This window comes from Trachinotus anak, unplaced genomic scaffold (genome assembly GCF_046630095.1).
Source record: "Trachinotus anak isolate AG129_WGS33_773 ecotype Australia unplaced genomic scaffold, CSIRO_AGI_Tana_v1 ptg000005l, whole genome shotgun sequence".
Taxonomy (NCBI): domain Eukaryota; kingdom Metazoa; phylum Chordata; class Actinopteri; order Carangiformes; family Carangidae; genus Trachinotus; species Trachinotus anak.
In genome coordinates, this window is record NW_027273856.1 from 16,605,908 (window position 1) to 16,626,157 (window position 20,250).

A 20,250-nucleotide genomic window follows, 5' to 3' on the forward strand; every position below is an offset into this window, starting at 1 on the left:
TCCTGAACACATCCATGGCTCTTCCTCACAGTGCAAATGTGTCAAAATTCAACAAACTGTCAGATGTTCAAAGACGATTATTTAGGCTTCAACCAGCAACTTTGTCTTAGCTTCAGTTTCAGCCTGACTTTAGAAGGCATTATTTCAAATAAACAGCAAATGGCTCCATGAAATAGTCTCTCGTTTCATCCACTCTGCTGTTACTTTCTCTATCTGAAGTCTTACTCATAACAGTAAAACCTGTTTACTCATAATCATCGTACTCCTGGAGAAATCTACTCAGGGACATCTGGTTTCTCTTCTCCGCACATTACAAAAGCCAAGGTTCTCATTTAAATTTGATTTTCGATTTATTGACTGATTAAGGGATAATGGCACACAGTTGCAGACCTTGTCTAATTTTCCCTTTTCACTTTATTATTGGCCATTAACCAACTTGCTAAATATCTTAATCTGAAGCTTTTCTTTCACTCATGCTGTTTGACAAACTGTCGAAAGTAAAGGTGACAATTTAATTATTAAGAAACATGCTCAGAATAATTGAGATAAGAAAGGCCTCTGATAGTAGTTGACAGAAGACAGAAAATACAACAGAATACTTTCACAGGCAGGTTAGAGACAGTGGGGCCAAATCTATAAACATGAATGTCCATGACTGACTGACTGACTGATAGAGTTGACTGATTAAGTGACACCATTGATTGGCCAGCTGAGTGCTGGAGTTTCCCCACTGGCCATTGCTCTTTCTATTAGTTTCTATTAGCTTCATGTATTTGTCGCTTTTTTTTGAAGAGACTTTAAAAAATAAATAAATAAATAAATCTAGTGACGTTTTGAACAAACCTTAGCTACCTTGTTTACAGGTCTGCAGGGACAAAGTTGCCCAAGGACACTTAAGCAGAGCAGATGCTGCTGTCAGGACGGCTTGAACCCAGCTCTTGTGTTTGAGCGGCAGCTGAAGGATGCTATCTGATTCATGGATCCTGTTCAGCACAATGTGAACTGTAAAAATAATGAGGGGGGAATCAAGCTTCATTACTGTAATACACTGCAGGGACTGAATACAAACAAGCCCGTGATGCATCTAGAATCCAGAAGTTCCATGAATCAGTCCAAAGTCATTCATGGGGAAAAAAAGTATTGACTGTGAACTGTCTCTCCCTCTGGGTTATTTCTCTGAATTCATTTATCTTAGGTTCATTTTTTTTTAACTTATATCTTCCCTCGTCTGGGTCTCCAGTGGTAGAGAGCCAGTTATGGTGTGCAAATGTGTGTGTGTGTGTGTGTGTGTGTGTGTGTGTGTGTGTGTGTGTGTGTGTACTTGTACTTGCTACATAGTAAGGACCAAAAAAGAGAGTGAGGACATTTTGGGAAAGTGAGAACATTTTGGCCAGTCCTCACTTTTTGAGACACCTTAAAATCACATTTTGAGGGTTAAGACTTGGTTTTAGAGTTATGGTCAGAATTAGGTTTAGGTTAAGGTTAGGGTCAGGGTTAGGGTTAGGCACTCAGTTGTGATGGTTAAGGTTAGGGTAAGGGGCTAGGGAATGCATTATGTCAATGAGTGTCCTCACAAAGATGGAAGTACAAGTATGTGTGTGTGTGTGTGTGTGTGTGTGTGCATTTTTCTGTGTAGGAGTGTGAGCTTGTGTGTGTACGACTAACAGTGTGTGTCGGGTCAGGTGTTGAATGTCTCAGCGAGAACCAGCAGAGCGTAATGGAGACGTGGTGGGAAAGCAGCAGGTCTGACACCAGTGGGCTCCATGATAAATGTGTGCTTTGACAAATGGACCCTAGAAATAATCCCATATATGCATTGCTACTTCCATACACACACACACACACACACATATACACACACACACACACACACACACACACACACATATATATACACACCCAGTTGGCTCTAATACAGTGGACAGTGTACAGTTGATGTGTGTGTAGTAGAAAGACAATATGACAGAAAATGGGAGTGGGTGTTTCGTCTTTTCTAAACTCTACTGTATGAAGTCCTTGTGATTTTTAAAGATGGCATCTTGAAGAATAAACAAACTGTACTGAAACAATAGCGGTGCCCCTTTCTCCTCCTGACAGCTCATCCACTTCACACAACATCTGACTCCTCTGTGGGCACCGAGCCTCGACAACCAAAAACAGATTCTACATCAAACAGAAAGCCGATACAGTACAACAGGGAAGAAGGGGCCTACAGGTGTCTGTGTGTGTACAGGTGTGTGTGTGAGGCGGTGAGGCTGTGTGAATATGTGCGGGCATGCACAGGTGTGTGTGTGTGTGTATATATATCTGGTCCGTCCATGCCTCCACTTGCACAGCAGACGTTAACTTGTGGACACATGAGGGTATGTTTGTCTCTGCCAGGCATGTGGACACATACTCATTGGACCGAGGGTCTGTTTGCAATTTTTTTCTTTTCTTTCTTATGTGAGAAAACAAGTTGTTATTATTATGACTCAAATGGTGGGTAGAGCTTTTTGGCACCAGGACGCAGGGCGGCAGGGAGGAACAGTAATGCTGAAAAAATGAAAATAAGTGGAAAGTTGTCCAGTTTCCTTTAGCCAATGCTGACTTTATTAGCTGTCTGTATATGTCCATAAATATTTATAAACAGTGCAAAATTACTATAAAAACAGACCAGGGGGAAAAAAAACTCCACGCCCTGAAAATGACGGAGGCTCAGTTATGGTCTGGCATTAATCTCAGAGTCATTAAAAAGAAGGGGGGAAATTATTAGTGACAGGCTTATGGAATTACATCACGCTTTGGGTGAACAGGTCTCCCCCAAAAGGTATAATAATGGGAGGACCAGAGGTAGAACAATGATACCTGGTCTTCTGGGATCGATGCAGATCCAGCTCTGTGAAGTTGCCAATACAGTGCAACTGAAACTGAAATTAGTGCTTTCACGGACAATATTTGCTACCAAGAAGACGTTGTTAGAATAATACATTGGACCATTAAAACCACAGAGTTTAAGTCAAGCGTCTCATAAATATGCCGTTTTCTGGCAGGCACCAGCCTCATCGCCGCCAACCCTCCACCCCCTGCTGTTTCACACCATATCTGACATATTCATATCTTGTTATGGATATCCGCCAAAGCTTATCTTATTGAGCCAATTAACAAGCCAACAGGCCAATGGAGAGGCTGAGCGCGCCAGCAGGCTGATGTCCGCCATCTGATTTGGTTGCCTTTGTCAAAGATAAAAAAAATGTTGATTGTATGTTTGATTTAGCAAAGAAAATCAGGATATGTGTGTTTGCTTCCAACAAAGATAAAGGTTAACAGATAGAAGCCAAAAGGAGTGGATGATTCTGTGATGCGACATGACATCAGCGTGTAGTGGAAGTGTCAGTCCACACCAGTTTCCTCTCGTCACTCAGCAAAACTCAGGAACACTTGTGAAAATGTATTTGACTGTAATGAGCAGGTTTGTGCAGTGCAGCGTGACCACAGCTTCCCGCGAATGTTCCTGGCTGCACTACTCCGAGACTCAAAAGGTAACATGACCTTTGTCTTTCCTCCTAATACACCAGAAAGTTAAGCAAAGTGGTCTTTGAGCCACAACAGCCAAGATACTCACTACTCAGTGTGTCCAACATTTATACACATGAGCATAAGGAATGTGTAACTGCCTAATTATCCCTCATACTGAACATGTGTGGAAGCACCTGCTTGTAATATACTCCATGTTAGCCATTGAGGCAGGTGTTTCCTCAATTGTATATTACATGACATTCTGCACTGAATATATTCAAGGAATTTCTGTTTCATCTCCATACAGCTGCAAAGATACTGTTTAAATACTTCTGCCTAAAGACCTGTGTAGTGATACGATCTGCTTTCTACTTTAAATGTATTACTGTGCCTGCTGGCACTGAATGACAAGTCCTGTTCCCCTGTTCCACCAACAATATCTGTACCAAATTTGATGGCAATAATTATGGAGACATTTCACAGAAATCAAACCTCATGGTGGTGCTAGTGGGAAAGTAGTTTAGCCAAAGTCATTAGGAGAGGGTTAGTGTGCATCTGGGAGCTATGAACGTCTGCACCAAATTTCTAGGCAATCTTTCTCATAGTTGTTGCGATGTTCCAGTCCGGACCAAAGTGGTTGACAGACCATTTGATCAACATTGCCATCACTAGAGCCATGCCAGGTAGGGCTGGGCGATACAGACCAAAACTCATATCTCAGTGTTTTCAGGTTGACTGACGATACACTATGTCTATGAAGTGGGCTAAATGTTCAGTTGTAAGTCAAAGTCAGGTGATGTTTCACAAGCACTTTTATCCAAACAGACTGCGATCAAAATAAAATGCTGAGACATTTGGATGCAACCTGTTTATGGCATTCTCTACGAGGGACATGGTTTTGCTGCTCTTCTGATCTTTTAAATAGGAACCATCCCTAAATAACTGAGGAAAGATTAGTTTTTTTCTTTTATTTACTATTAAACCTAGTCTTCTTCAGCAGTGTGGACAGCGCTATCGGGGAGAGAGGAGAGGTGCAAACACTGCCACAGCTTTATGGAAGAAACAAACTATTGATATAAACAATATTGTCTCATCCACTATCTCGTTTGAAAATACGTTATTACACCTTAAAAAGCCAGTAGTGTGAGTGCAAAGACAAAGGGCTAAAATACTAAATATAAATTCAGGTCATTAAAATCATAATGAAATCCTTTGGTCTTACAGAGTTTTCTATGGTTCAGGTTTCACCCAAGAACTAAATTTGAATAATCTTCTGTGGAAGCAAACTTTGGAAGTTCTGGGACTTTGGATTCAGCCTTTCAGTTCTGCCATTGTAATATAACCACTCACTTATGGGACGCATTTCTTCAAAATAATTCAGAGGCTCCATTTGAATCTTCCTGCAACCCATCTTTAGGCCCCGACAGACACCACTGTTGCCTACAGGCCTCGCATGAGCTCTAGTCAAAGTCTTTCTCTCCTCCGAGCTCGCCATTGTTGTGGGGGCTGATAAATATTTACTCTTCCCAGCTTGGCAGGGAAATGAGTGGGAGGGAGAGGGACCCATTGTGACAGAGGGGTCAGAGATGCTGACAAGCCAGCAGGGTCCTTCCTTCCCCACTGGCACCTAAAACCCCAATACACTGTTAGGTCTGCAACTGGGACAGATCCACTGCCAGTGCTGGTAGAGAGCTGGGATGTTTGTGTGAGTGGGTGTGTGATGGAGATGGAGGGGATGGGGAAAAGAGACAGAAACAGGCAGACAGTCAAGAGGGCGACCACAGAAAGAGACACAAACCCAGATAAAAAAAAAAATTAAAAAAAGAGGGAGCGCTTTTGAAAAAGAGAGTGGAGAAGGTTCCCTTCTGAGAGCTGTTTACATGACAGACCACCAGCAGAACTCACAAGACAATAGAGGAAAGAAGATCCACAACACCAGACAATACCAACTGAGAGGAAAGAGGCTCTGGTGTTATGAATACACACGTCCCTCCAGGCTTCATCTCCCCACTCACCCACTCTTCGACAAAGGAAACCCAATAGTCATTTTTCCAGGGCAGAACAAAACAGGGCTTTCCAGGGGAAGCAAAATTTAAATTGTCTATGTCAAAGCAACAATATTTGTTTAGTTACAGTTCTTTACAAAATGAAAAAAACCCTCTAGAGCTCAACCGGTCCTCCCAACCCCCCCAAGTGTCCTCACTGTCATCAACAGAGCAAAGAAACTTCCCTTCACAAGCTTCCTATTAAAAAGAAAGCGAGAAGAAATCAGAGAAAAAAAAACATGTGTTTGAATATCTGTTACTGAAAAAATAATCTGTCATGTACACACTCAGACATGCACGTACAGCGGATCAGCCAGGCGTCAAACACAAATGCAAAGGTCAAGCTTCCTACTACTGTGATCAAAGACAGTCTTTCTTCAACAAAACCTCAGCGCCTACAACAATAAACAGCTGAGATTTGCATTGATCTGAGGTCGTGTATCCGTGTCTCTCCTTCGTTTATCATTTCCTCTCCTGTTCCCCGGTTATAGGATCCATTTCCTGTCTGTGAAAGGTTTAGTAATGAACAGAGAGTCTGTGAATTAAAGCAAACGTTTCTGACCGTGGGCTGAATTATACATGAGACTGGCAAAACTACACACTGTTGATCTATGAGAAGAAGGTGCAGGAGACACTACATCACATTTGGTTTCTGTCTGACTCCTGGTGATCTGACTGTGAGGACGCTTTTGTGCTTCTATCTAAAAGTTTTTAGTTTGACTGTAACATAGATGTCAGCAAACAGAAGCAAAACTGAACTGAAGACTATGTTTATACTGCAGGTGGCTCAAATCAAAGCATGGCCCAAAACTATTTTTCCCTTTTTACAAATAAATCAATTCCATTCATTCATTAGCAGTGGGGCCAATCCAAGCTGACACTGGGCGAGGGCAGGGTACACCCAGGACACCCTGAGATACACCAGTCTATCACAGCGCTGACATATAAAGACAAACAACCTACACACAGGTAATTTAGAGTCACCAATTAACCTTAAATGCATGTCTTCGGATTATAGGAGGAAGCTTGATCACCCAGAGGAAACCCACAAAGGCACGAAGAGAACGCCACACAGAAAGGCCCCATCCAGCAGGTTCAAACTCAGAAGCTGCCTGCTGTGAGGAAACAGTGTGAACCTCTGCACCACTGTGCCGCATACTTAGCTAACACCAAAACTGGTCTTTAAAGAACAGAGAGCTGTGGTGCATTTCCTCAGTAGGTGCATTTCCATTCACCTGCTTAACCCTTTAAAAACGAGTGCGTCGTCGACGACACATTTGCGCAGGCACACTTTTGATTACTGTAACTCTGTCACGGTTTGAGCAATCGGAAAATTCCGACGGTTTCTGAAAGCTAAGACCTTGCGCTTTAGGCATATAGGTGTCATTACGGTAATTTCACCAGGTGGACATTTCGAGGCTCCGATGTTAAAGGGTTAAACATCAAAACCAGTGATGGAAACAAGGTGTTTTTTCAGACTATTCAACAAAGCAATATTTCCCAAAACTGAAATGGAAACACTTTTTTGTATTCAAGTCTTGGCACCTACCATATATCAGGCCCCAAGGAGCCAGCTCCAGCCAAGAGGCAGGCTGCTGGAAATCCATTGTCATGTATATTTGGAATGATATGAGAGGAGAAAACGCAGGTTTAATCAAATAACATCGGCAAACAATTGTGTTTTGTCGAGTTTTCTAAATAAAATTGCTTCTATTTTGCTCAAAACTGAAAACCCGGTAAGAGAGAGGAACAATAAAGACACTGCATTACAATGCGTGTTATATAAACATTATTGTACAAAACAACTCACTGCATCAACTAGGCTGGAGACAACAACTGGCGAGAGCACAACATCCAACAGCAGAATGAGCACTGATGATTCCGTGTGCTTTATTCAACCTCCATTCACGGAGCACACTGTACGTTTCTCCTCTAACAACCTCATGAGGGTCAAGCCAGATGGATTATGTCTCACATTTTTTTTAAATTTTATTATGTAACATTCAGGAAATGCTCCGATATGCTCGTAATACAGGACCGGTAATTAGGGTCCGGTGATTTTCCTTTTGGACACGTCGCTCATCCATTGCAGCTAATGACTGCACACAAATTGTGATTTCGGAGGTTAATATATGTCACATTTGTTGCCTCAAACTCTCAGAAGACGGAAATATAAAATCACATAAACTGGGGATTTCAACCGGCTAATACATTGACCATTAGCCGATGTATTGGTCCAACCCTAATGTGCTTACAATCCATTTCAGTGTTTTCCAAATATTTGGAAAATCAAGAGCAAGATTTTGAAAAGCATCTGTTATTGATAACCAACCAGGACTCCATTGAATTATTCCAAAATACTTCAACATTAGCAGTTTTTCATCACATTTATTGTCCCTTGATATTAAGATGTGGTTTCACTACATCAAGAGAGATTAATCATGAATCAAACTGTGGACGTATTTCAAGTAAAATCCTATCCTGGCTGCTGAGACGCCTCCAGCTGAGCTTTATACTCTGATGTCATTTCACCACACCTGTGTCTTGTTATATGGAGGAGTGGTGTTTTCCTAACACCCCTCTAACAATCACATCAAGAAACACAACAGATTATTAAAATCAACAAATCATAAACTTTAATGAAGACATCATCCCGAGTCCTCCCAGCTGAAGCTTCTAATGAAGCGACTGTCTTCCAACATGAGGTTGTTGGACATGAAACGGCTGCCAGAGGCATCTCCCAACACACGTACCGTGGTATAGAGAAACATCCCCGAGCCTAATAAAGACTGGTGGATGACCTGAGGCCTTGGATGATGGAGTAGCAGTTGGTTACAACTCTGCACGATCAAAGTGTGTTTTGTGTGTGTGTGTGTGTGTGTGTTGGGGAGGGAGGCTCAATAAACTGGCTGCCAGGCTCAGCCCAAATGTACAGTCAACCTAGTAATCAAGGGTTCCCATGCACGAGACAGTCAACACAGCTGCTAGCGGAGAGCGCGGAGGGTGGATCAGTCGCTGGTTACTGGCAGACCTGACTGAGTCAGGGAGCTCACAAACATTAAGATAAATCACGGAAACCTTTTTACTTTCCCTCTAACCACCATCCTGTGGTTTTTCAATCAGTCACTCCGTATGCGTTTCTACACTTCCAGTGATTAGATGGATCCATGTGAGAACGGTTTGGTGACAAACAGATGCTAAGGTGGAATTGTTTTTTTTTTAGGTTCAAGTTACTGTGATATTCCAGGTTTTCACACTGCATGTTACAGTGGAGAAGGGCTGCCACGCCTGAAATGAGGACCACCACACTAAGATAAGAAGAAACAATTTCAACGCAACATTAACCTTCAGTGGAGAACAGCACAGATCCTGTATCACCATGTATCATATATGAGTCATACCATGTCTACACAGGAGGTGCATGTCCTGTGTCCACACACGATGCATTCAGGGACAGTATTAAGATTAAGGCTACATGAGTACTAATACACAATCACTGTAGCATGTGAAATGGAAGAAAACCCGAAGATACACCTTTACAAAGAAACACAGCCTGTGCAGACCCCATGAGACAATACTCTAGAATATTATCTAGTAACTGAATTAATCAAGAAACAAGATGAGTCAGATGTGTCTGATTTAGTTTAGGACTGTTCCCTGCAGGCACGCAGCTGCCACTAATGTCATTAGATGTTGATGTTTAGTTGAACGTAGTTTGTTATGTTGGGCGACCGAAATTCAATGTCAGGACAACGTATAAGGCCAGTGTCAATTTGACGTGGAACGCTGATGTTATGTTGTTCAGTAATAAAAATCAAAAGTCTTGCGCTAACTCCATTTTGACATAAAAATATCAACATTGTAGTTGTGAGCAAAACCCCATGTCTGCTAAACATCACTACGTCAATCAGCTAATGCTGGGTTTTGACGTGACATGAAATGTCTGTCCAACGCCAGAGTCGTTATCGTTATCGGCAGCTGGGTTCAATCACATTATACATTGGCTTTGCTGCCATTAACCAGAGCAGCACATCGCAATGTCAGGAAAAGAAGATGTTCTGAATCTGTGTGTTTGTGAAGTTTTGAAAAATAAAAGCAACCCAGTCATAATGCTCGTTGTGGGAACTGTTGGGTTTTTTTCTGTAACAAAGTAAGGTCTTGACCTTACCCTGTAAAGTGCCTTGAGATAATGTATATTATGATTTGGCGCTATACAAATAAAATTGAATTGAATTGAATTGAATCAGCAAACAAAGCCAGAGCCATAACCAGATGAACAGTCAATTTTTGGGGCCAATATGAATATTTAAGTTTGTGACTTAACTGTGACTCAGGAGCACTTAAAATGGCATTGCACTGAGTTAGCTAACAAACACCCACTGATATCAGCATAATTTTTTGATTACATTAATTTTCAGCTCCTTAAATTACTTCCCTCATGCAACCTTCACTGCCTCATTCACTGTAATTTTGGTCTACTTCATTATGACCACAATTTGCTGCAGGAAATGATGACACTTGCAGAGGGAAATGATTCAAGCGGATTTAAAATGTAATGCAAAATTGCTGAACACATGTCACAAAAGTATTAAATAATCAACAATTATTATTTGCAGATTTTCACTTCATGACCTGATGGAGTTAGCCCTGGAAGACGGTCACTGTTTACTTCCTCTACGGGTCTACAAAGCTTTCAGTTATCAAAAGGAGAGTTAGAGCAGCTGCAGGCAGCAGAAGTTGGGCTGTCCATGTTACAAAGCAGCCACAGCTGCTGTATTCTAGCTGCTCTGAAAATTCACCCATGATGATGCACATACACAAAATAAATGAAGCCAGGCACGCACATATTACGCAGTCAGAGCTTTAAACATGTGTGTACAATAGCAAACCTGTTTGCATGCATGCTACTGAAGACTAAAGCATCCGTTTTATGCATAAATGCACACACAAGCGCACACACAGCAGTTTGTTTTCCCGACATCCTTACATGACAAAGCAGCCAATGTGAAAGAATGAGGAGGGAGGACCGGCTGGCGTCCAACTTGAACCTGCTGAGACTCTGAACAGAGAGAGTTGTTGGCTGACTGACACGGCCTCTGAAAGCCTTTCAGCAGGTCAGGGCAGAACGAACCAGAGAGACAGACTGAGTGAGTGTGAGAGAGAAATGTGTGTGTAACGGGGTTACTGAGAGAAGTGTGTTTGTGCTGGTGATTACCTGTGCATGCAAGGCTGCTCTGAGTTTAGATTTATACTTCAACATGTAGTCATGTGTTGGACAGAGTACCAGGACACAGTTCAACCTGTTGATGGTATTTTTCTTGGTGGGGATAATTTGTGAATAGTCATACACCATCACACACTGTTGTAACCGCAAATCATTCAACAAGTGTGTTTTGTGAGGAAAATTTCCCTTAATTCACACATTGAAATGGGCTGAATTTCATTAAAGCAATGAAAAACACATCATCATTAAAAAGTGGTTAATAGATGAATATTTTCCTGATCCAAACTACTTCTTCCCAGAATATGAATCCATCTTAAAAGGTCTGTGGGAGCACGAGGGCACTGTGAGCTGTGAGCTATGAGCCGTAGGTAAACACCTTTACCTTGCTCGCTGACCCAGTTGTAGCGAGGTGAAGAACAAACATCCTCACCTTTTAGCGCAGGCTTGTCTGGACTCGCCACACAGAGGCACAGGGTGAAAGGAAGAGGGCCAGCAATAGGTGCTGCACTCTCTTATAGTGACTAACATTTTTTCTTTAGCAAACTGCGTGTGATTAAAGGACACTTATTAAGGAATAGTGACTTTTCCAGTCCAAAGCTCGAGCCCAGGAGAGTTAGGTTGGTAGTAAATGCTTTTTTCAAAGGGTAAGTACAGGAAACCAAAATTCAGGGCTGTATCAGTTTGACTTGAAATAAAACAAATGTTTTAACCATGTGTTACAGCTGTGTTGTGCTGTACATGGCGAAAGAGTCATGTTGAGTGTTGAGTCATGACTACATACAAGTCAATGACTCTAAACAAACAGCAATCAAAAAACAACTGAACTAGTTCCGAGCTATGCTACCAGCTCTCTGAGGCGGTGCTTTGAGCTACATGCTAACTCCATCAAGCTAACATACTCACAATGACAATGCTAACAGTCCTCTGAGAGCTGAGGCTCATGGAAGTCAGTATTGCAGGTATTTAGTATAACCAGTATTGGAAGTATTGGACAAAGCGAAATTTGGACCCGATTATGTCGCTAGATGAAGAGTTAAATGATCTTGCCGCTAGCATGGCTACTAAACATTCTGTTGCAGCCGATGTGGGTGATTAGCAGGTACATACAAATATTTGTTGATGGGGACACATGTACCTTTCCCCTAACTGCACTCAAAAATCAATAAATATCTCAGACTGATCACAGCAACTTCACTTCAGAGTTTTCCTTTAAATTATAATCAAGTAAACAACAGGAATCATTGCAGAGGTGGGATATTCCTCTACCTCACAATTCTCTCTTTATTCAGTAAATAACAAACTGCTGCAGTGCTGCTCAAGTCAACTTGTGTTTGAGGAAACACAGAACCTAGGGTAAGTGTCAACACTGAGTATAATGGGTATGTAGAAAGGTCTACTACATGGTGAAAAATGTTCTATATGATGTTCCACTTAGCTCAGTGACAAGACGTTTGATGTTGGAACACAGTGTATTACCTGTAGGATGACAATGGACCATGCTCTGCATCTATTCATGCGTTCAGACTCTTGAAGTCCTCACAGAAACAGGTAAATCTGTGCACACAGAGACAATATTCATATTCTAACTGTTCAGGATACATTAAAATCACATTTAAGACCCAGAATGCGCAATATTTCTGTCATTGGTGCATCTGTACCTTTAAAAGGAAAAAAAATATTTTCCAACAAAATCATTTGGAAACAAGCAATTCAAAACTTTCCAGCTACAGAGTCTGTTGTTTTAATTGGCAGATAATACAGAACAAAGACAGAGAACGTGTTCACAAGGAGCTGCCTGGGACCTCACACACGTGCAGACGAACAACACCAAAAACCAGACAATTACACGTATTCACTCACATCAAGATGCCTGTTGTTTGTTTTGATGCAATGTCTGTGTTATTTTATTTATTTTAACCTGTTTTAATAATTTTTAAACTTTTTTAAACACTTTAAACTGAAGACCAAAGAACTTGGCAATGTGGAAGAATGTACTGATAATTTGATCTGTGCCATGTATAATGAAATAAAATAACTGCAAGAGAAGCTGATTGATTTACAGACAGTGTTAAGTCCAATGACAGAGCTATTTTTCAATGTTCAATTGAAGCAGCTGGCACGGGCAAACTCACAACTCTTTGCTTCAACTCTCCCAGTTCAAGAGCAGTTTGTGGAAACGCTGGCCGAGCAGCCCCAGGGAGCCTCAGTGGAAATAGGTTGGCAACAAACACAAGTGGGAAAGACAGACCACACCACATCTCATCCAGAACTCAGGCTGGAAAACTGTTGCTGAGCCCTGACTTGTCCCCTGATCACCTGCCCCAAACTACAGGAGCTCTCAGATACTCGCCCACAATACAGACCCATATATCTCACCATGACTTCTCACCTCACCCATCCCTGTCTAATCTACTAACCACCAAAATAAAAAGTTATAAAGCGGTCTAACATAAAAAATGAAAAAAAACAGATTGTGGCTCCCATAAACAGAAACTAATTTCATTTTAAAATAAAGGCTTTATCAAACAAGCTCTTTTATGTCAGTGGCCTGATCTGTGATGGATTGTCTTTTTCTCACTGAGACCTGGTTGGCCACAGGTGCACCTGCCACACTGAGGCGTGTCCACCAAGCTGTAGTTTTTCCTGTTCATCCAGAGGAGGAAAGAAGGGCAGAGGGACAGCTGCAGTCCATAGAGAAAAGCTGAAGGGTAGGGATGCCTCGACATTTCATACCTTTCAATATTAAGCCACTGTTTTAAATTATCTTTAAATTCCTCTTTAATATTGTGTATAACTGTGAATAGATGGGATTTTTCCTCCGTCAAATTTCATGCTGCCTCCAGTTCTCGACAAACTGATGGGTGTCTTCATGGAAAACACCATTTTATAACAAGAGTTGCATTCAGTGGATTTCTGTCATTTTTAACAGGATTTTCGGCATAACACCAATGTGGTGGCACTGTAATCAGCACACTGCACCAGGAAAAGCGCTGCCAAAACTGCCAGTGAGTTAAAAAAAAAAAAAAAAAAAAAGCTGCAATTTTCCTCAAGGAATTTTCTCCAAAGACAGTCTGTTTATTTCCCACAGCAGGAGTGTGTCAGGCGGTGGCACATATCAGAGGACATTTTTGAAAAATTCTAGAGACACAAACAGTGAATTTGTTAATGTGACACAAAGGCAGTGAAGGTTTGTTGTAGGTCTGAAATGAAAGACTATTTTCATTCTTGAAGATCTCAATGAATCTTTTTTTAAATTAATCATTTAATTTAGTCTTTAAAATGACACAAAATTGTGAGGAAAATGTACTAGAGCTCCAAATATGCTGGTGGTGTGGTACACAGCCACGTGTGTGCACGTGATCAGGATGGTACCACCTCCGCCTCATTCTGAGCCAGGAAAAACCCTGCATAGGTGATGATTTGACAGGTGATGAGAGGAGGAGATAAGGAGGTCTGATGGGAGGTGAAAAGACTGGGAGACTATTTGTCGCTGCACGTGACGCCAGTCCAGGAAAGAACAGGTAGCCTGATAACAAGGTTGTGATATGTCCTGTGTGTGTCTAATGGCCCTGCAGAACAAGAGGCCATTCAGGCCCAACATATGGTCCACATCACCAATTACCAAGGTGTGCATCGATAGGGAGAAGATGAAGAGAGTGGTAGCCACAGAGGGAGTTTAAATATGGACAGAAGAGGACGGGGAGGGACTTTTAGCCAATTTAGAGTAACAACCTCAGGTCAGAGGGATGTATTCAACCCAGCACAATGGATCAAAGTTCCTCACCAGAACTTCCTGTTTCAAACAGTGTAAGTATACCACAACAAAATTTCTCACATTAAAAAATAAAAGCTTTTACACATAGACAACATGCTATTGAGAGCTGCCTTGGTGAAAAATGAAGAATTGCTCAAATCTTCATATTTTTTTCTTTTTGGCATATACAAGGAAAGCATGTAATACAAGCTTGTACTAAAATGACTTTTTAATCAAGAACATGTTCCCTATTTTTTATTTTACTCAGATATGACTTTTCATTCTATGTCCCATGTGGTCTGTATTACAAGAAATGTGAAGGAATGTTATAATTTTTGACAAGAGATAAATCTGATTTTACATCACTGGCACAGACAATGAGGTACAAAAATATGACAATGTGAAGATACTTGGCTAGTCATCTCCTACCTGCTGCTTCTTTCACCACAGTTGTTGCGGGGGTTTTACTTTGAAAATGTTTCAAAAGTTTCTAATGGGAAAGAAAACACCTATATGTTGAGTAGAGTACATGAGATGAAATGCCTGTAGTGGAGGAAAGAGATAAAAGGATGACCCATTAAAAGTCCTATATTGTATAAAGTGAGATTTCCATATCTTGTTTGATAATAAATCAGGTCTAGGTTCTATATTAATACTGTGAAAGTATCAAAGCCTCAGTCCACAGAGAAAAGCACACAGCCTGTATTCAGAAACTGAGACTTAAAACGAGCCGTCAGTACTTCTGGAACTTTGTGATGTCACAACAAAGCAGTCACTGCCCCCAGCCACGCCTGGAGCCCCGCCCACCTGGACCCACCATCAAACCTTGCAGGATTTGGTTTCTCTGAATGTTTACCTGAAATCTGCTATATTTTTATTTGATCACTCAGAAAACAATCAGCCAATTAGAAAAGAGGCTCAGACCCCCTGTTCTGATTGGCTCATGACGTGTTGTTACTGGAGCTCCAGAGAGAAGCCTGAAAGAGGGGATCTAACACTACATTGAGATGGTTTTTGGTGCTTAAAACCACAAATATATCCTCTTAAGGATATGAAAGCTTCAAATAAAGCACTGGAAAAGTGTAAAATATTAGTATATATAATATAATAATCATATATTATATATGATTATTAATATTAGTATACAAGTATATTATTTTCACAGATGAGATCGGGGCAAGAAGAAACTTACAAGGTTTAGGATAATATAGAAGTGCTATTATGGATTCTTTTCTTTGTCATCATCCCTCCAACTTCTTCAGTGTTTCTTACTACAAACATGTGATAATAGTGTGTTGCAGTGGAAAAGTCAAGACCTCAATTCTGATTTAGTCAGAGGAAAACCCAGGTTGACCCTAATTTACTGGCATACAACCATCTTGCAGACAGTTCCCATTGTCCCCAGGTCAGTAGTATTCCTAGGTCAAACATGCATGCACCAATTAATCCAATGGCTTGAGTCTCAGTCTGCTCTCATTTCCAAAAGACTCACTCAAATTTGGGGGAAAAAGTGCAAGAATCTCCCTTCCAAATCCAAATTCCTTCCAAACTCCAAACTTCAAAACTTTAAAACCGAAGGCAGAACACTAAGGTTTCACAAGAAGAGGGTTAGACTGAAAGGAACTACTCCCCAAATTCCTACTTTTCCACAATTCTCAAAATGTTCCTTTTGAGCCTGTAAAGACACAAACAATCTGTTGATTCAGTGGCAGAATCCTTTCCCCTAAGCCGCTATTTGCTTTAGCAGCGATGACACAAGGGGAGGAATTTGAGCAATGCCCGTGTAACATAGACTCATTTCCTCCGAGTGAGAGGCATCTCCAGACAGACAAGACATCAGTGAAGTCTGGCTCATTCCTGCGTCTCTGGCTCCAGGTTAGCAACAGTCCTGCAGACATGTTATACACTGATGTCTCTGTGTCAAGGGGTACTCCATCAAGTGCATACACTCACATACAGATCCAGGCTAACCATTCATTCATTCAGCTATTCATAACCAGAGACAAACATGTAACGACATAAGGCATTCATACACAAAAACACATTCAATCAGTCATAAAACTAAATTTTCCAGTGATCTCATCAGACTCAACAATGATAAAAGCCCTTCACTCTTCACTTATTTATTTTGTCTGAATAATGAGTGGCACCCAATCATTACCTATCAAGACGATAAATTCGTCTTACTTGTTCTGCAGGAAGACACCGAATACCTTTGAGCACACCGTAATCCCTCCTCTTTCATTAGTTTCAAAGATCATTTTGAGTTGTGCTTTGAAGAAACGATGAACTACCTATAGGATTCCAAAAGGCTTACTGTCTCATTCTGTACAAATGCAAGTCTCTTCCAATGGTAAGGAGATCAAAGCTGCTTCATAACTGCGTCACTTTCAAGTAGAAAATTAAAAGCGTGAAAAGCCAGAGCACGCTCTCTCTGCAATGGGATCAACTCAAACTCAAGCAGCCTTGAGAAAACTTTGATTATTCAATAGGGGATCAATGCCAAGAATTATTGTGGCGCCTTGCCATTCACACTCATCCACCCTTTCTCACTGGCCCTTCCCTGATATTTTCCACAGAAAAGTCAATGATGTGTTGTGAATTTACATGCTAGTAAAATGCTTTGTGTAGTTTAAAGAGCACTGAAGGATGCCCCTTTGTCTCAAGCACTCCAAAGTCAAGGAAAAAAAGAAATGCCGGCCAAGAAGCATGTACCCGGCTCCTCTCTCCACTTGTGTCTTTTTTCAGCTGTTCGATTTCATGCCAGATATGTAAAGCACACAGGAGCAAGTCAATTTAAGAAAAAAAAATTAAGTCTGTATCAAATGACATAGGGATATCAACATGGGAGATCTCCAGTGATGAAAGCTGTGGCATGGGGAGGGAAAGTCAGGAAAGGCGACAGCCTTGAAGACCAAGGCTATGGTAATGTGGACTAAACAAATTAAATGATCATAGGATGAAGGAGTGGATGTTAAAAGGGATGAATGAACTTAAGAGTAAAGTCAGCCCTCAGAGTTAAGCTGATTACAAACTATACAAGTCTGATTGAACCCACCTTTGCAGACTTTTGGAATAGTTTGAAGTGTTACCCGTTAAAAAAATAAATCAAAAAACACATAGATGAGTACCCACATCTGCAAGCAAGTGCTCATCCACCCACATACACACCTGTCACCTCATTCTTCTGTGGGTGGATCAATCACTCACTCCAGTGCTATTGAAACATCTTACCCAGACGAAGAGAGGAGCAAGTTCGTAGAAGAAGTGATTATGAGATCACAAAAGAGCTGGTTCTTTGGAAACTGGGTGCTAGGTCAGCCTTAGTGACAGGTCAACAGGACACAGGCATGAGGTCTTAGACACCAGGAAAAGTGTCATCTGATATTATCAACGAATTAATCATTAACTTGCAACTATTTGCAACCCTGAATCACCTTACCTCGATCAATTTTCAGACTTCAGTATTTCCTCAAAGATCTCGTAGAATCTAGTGCCCTGATACCTGGAGAGAATCAGTCAAGGAGATTTTTCTTTTGTTTATAGTTCAGATTTTTCCAGTGAAATGACAAATGGATATCAGAGCAGGCCGGAGCACACAAGACAGCAGCCTTGCAGCTGTTCCTGTGTGCCTTACTACCGTCACTATTTGTGTTCCCAGGAGAGGTGGACAAAGCGCTTCCAGGTCACCCAATAACCTGCCTTCTCATTACGAAAGGTCACCCTGCTGGAACACAATGCTGACCTCTCATGCCAAAGGTTACTTGGAGAAGAGGAGGATGGGGAAGGGGGGGGGGGGGGGGGGGGATTAGGAGGAGAGAGAGGAGTGGTTTGGATGAGCGAGTGTTAACACTAAGAACAATCCTCCAGTCTCACCCCTCACTTTCATTTAACCTCATCATCCATCTTGGGACTAGCTCTTCCAGGATTCACACTGTCGCAAATAATCTTGAATTTCTTGAGGCAACTCTTGTGGCCAAACCCAGATAATAATCAGAGTGGAATTCTACGGATAAGGCCTCTTTAAGGCTCTAATGTAAGGGTTTTCTTTTATCACTCCCTCCTGATTCCAGATCGAGTGTTTGGCATTTGGCACAGGCTCGGGTGAATGCCTATAGATGGCATTGCTCTTAGATCACAGCAAGCTCATTAACTCTGGCCCGCTGTTGCATTCACTCAAACTAGACCAAAGACGTGATAGGGTGGAAATTCAAAGAGGGCAGGAGGAGGGAGGGGGTTCAAGAAACAGATATGTTTCCTTGGATAAGGCAGAGCCTAATAATGACTTCCTGCATTTAGCCTGGAAAACAAAACAGAGAGGCACTATGGACGATGGTGCGAACACAAGTGCTATCTGAGAAGACGCAATGTAATCCATCGTTATGGTTACATACAGTAGACATGAGGATGATGGGGTTGGGTAAATGCTGGGGGTTACAACATCTGGATCTCATAGTACGCCTCTGGAGTTTCTGACAGTCTTCCCCTCAACTGAGCAACAACCCCCTCTCCGTCCATCCATGCTGCCACCTCCCCCTCTTGTTTGCTTCTTCCTCCTTGCCTTTTCTCCATCTTCCATCCTTTGCCCCTCTCCTTCAGGGCCATGTGAAAACTCCCAATTACCAGAAACACGAGAACTGCTAACAACTGAACATGAACTTGGAATATGCAAAACACAGGAGCCCTTAACAAGGGCCATGCTGAAATGTGATTGAATGTGTCAGCAGGTCGTAAAATGCCCCCCTCAAGATCAATGTAATTATGAAAGCTTTACTTGAAGGACTTTCCGGACTGGGCAGTGACCGGCGACAGGAGGAGGAGGGTGCTGCCAGCATTATGTTCCACCAACAGAGACCCCTTTTAACCCAACAAGCAGAGAACAAGCAAGGTCTTCCAGCTGCCTTCCATCAGCAGCTATAACAGACAAGGGAAAAGAAAAACGGGACGAAAGAAAAGAGGTTTGTAACACCTGCAGCAGGGTGCCAGCAAACATTCCTTGGTCCTCCGGCCCCTTGGTGATGCACTCTATAAATCCTTGTGATTAGCTACAGTAGCAGGCCTAAGTGCCACTTAAATCAAACCCCAAAGGAGAAGTTGTTGTGACCTCCAAGCTTTGGAAATGTAATTTAGGCCCATGTGATTATTACTAAAACAAAGCTTGTCCTGTTTCTCTAATAACAGAGGATGGAAGAAGGAAGGGTGTGATGGAAGTGTATCAGAAGGAGAACTGAGCGTGGCAGCAGGTTGGCAATAGTAAGCCATTATTTGAAGGATTCATGAGAATTAGGAAAAAAATAACTCCCTCTTATGAAGCTATTAAGGAAACATCAACTAATAGGAAGTCCATTATGTTTTAGTATTCTGGGAAGACTACACAACAAAACAAGACACAGATGTGTATATAGGAGCTAAGCCAATGTTTTCATATAGTTTATGGTTTGTGGTTTTCCTCTGAAATCAAAATGTGCACCTATCCATTTATCATGTTTTTAAAGTATCTCCCACTGGATAGCATCTCTAAAAGTGACAGCAAAGATGAGAAGCCGGGTTTTACGCTGTAAATCAGACTTGGAGCATGTCACTGAAAAATCCACCAATCCATGACATGCCGAGGTAATCACGACATTAACCTGCACCACCATTAGTCACTTAATGAGAAGGTGATTGACCCCAGAGACAAAAACTCCACAAATCATAATTAAGTCAGCAAATGAAGCAGCGGGCCTCAC

The 20,250-nt window shown here is 41.7% G+C and overlaps 1 protein-coding gene across 2 annotated transcripts in view; it reads right to left on the reverse strand.

Annotated features, from left to right (window-relative positions):
* The window catches only part of disp1 (dispatched homolog 1 (Drosophila)), an 89,292-nt gene that overhangs the window by 49,839 nt on the left and 19,203 nt on the right, over positions 1–20,250 (reverse strand). For both annotated transcript variants that reach the window (XM_071478584.1, XM_071478582.1), the window contains exon 3: positions 12,244–12,321. The gene's annotated coding sequence lies outside the window, so the exon portion shown is untranslated. The remainder of the gene's footprint in view (positions 1–12,243; positions 12,322–20,250) is intronic.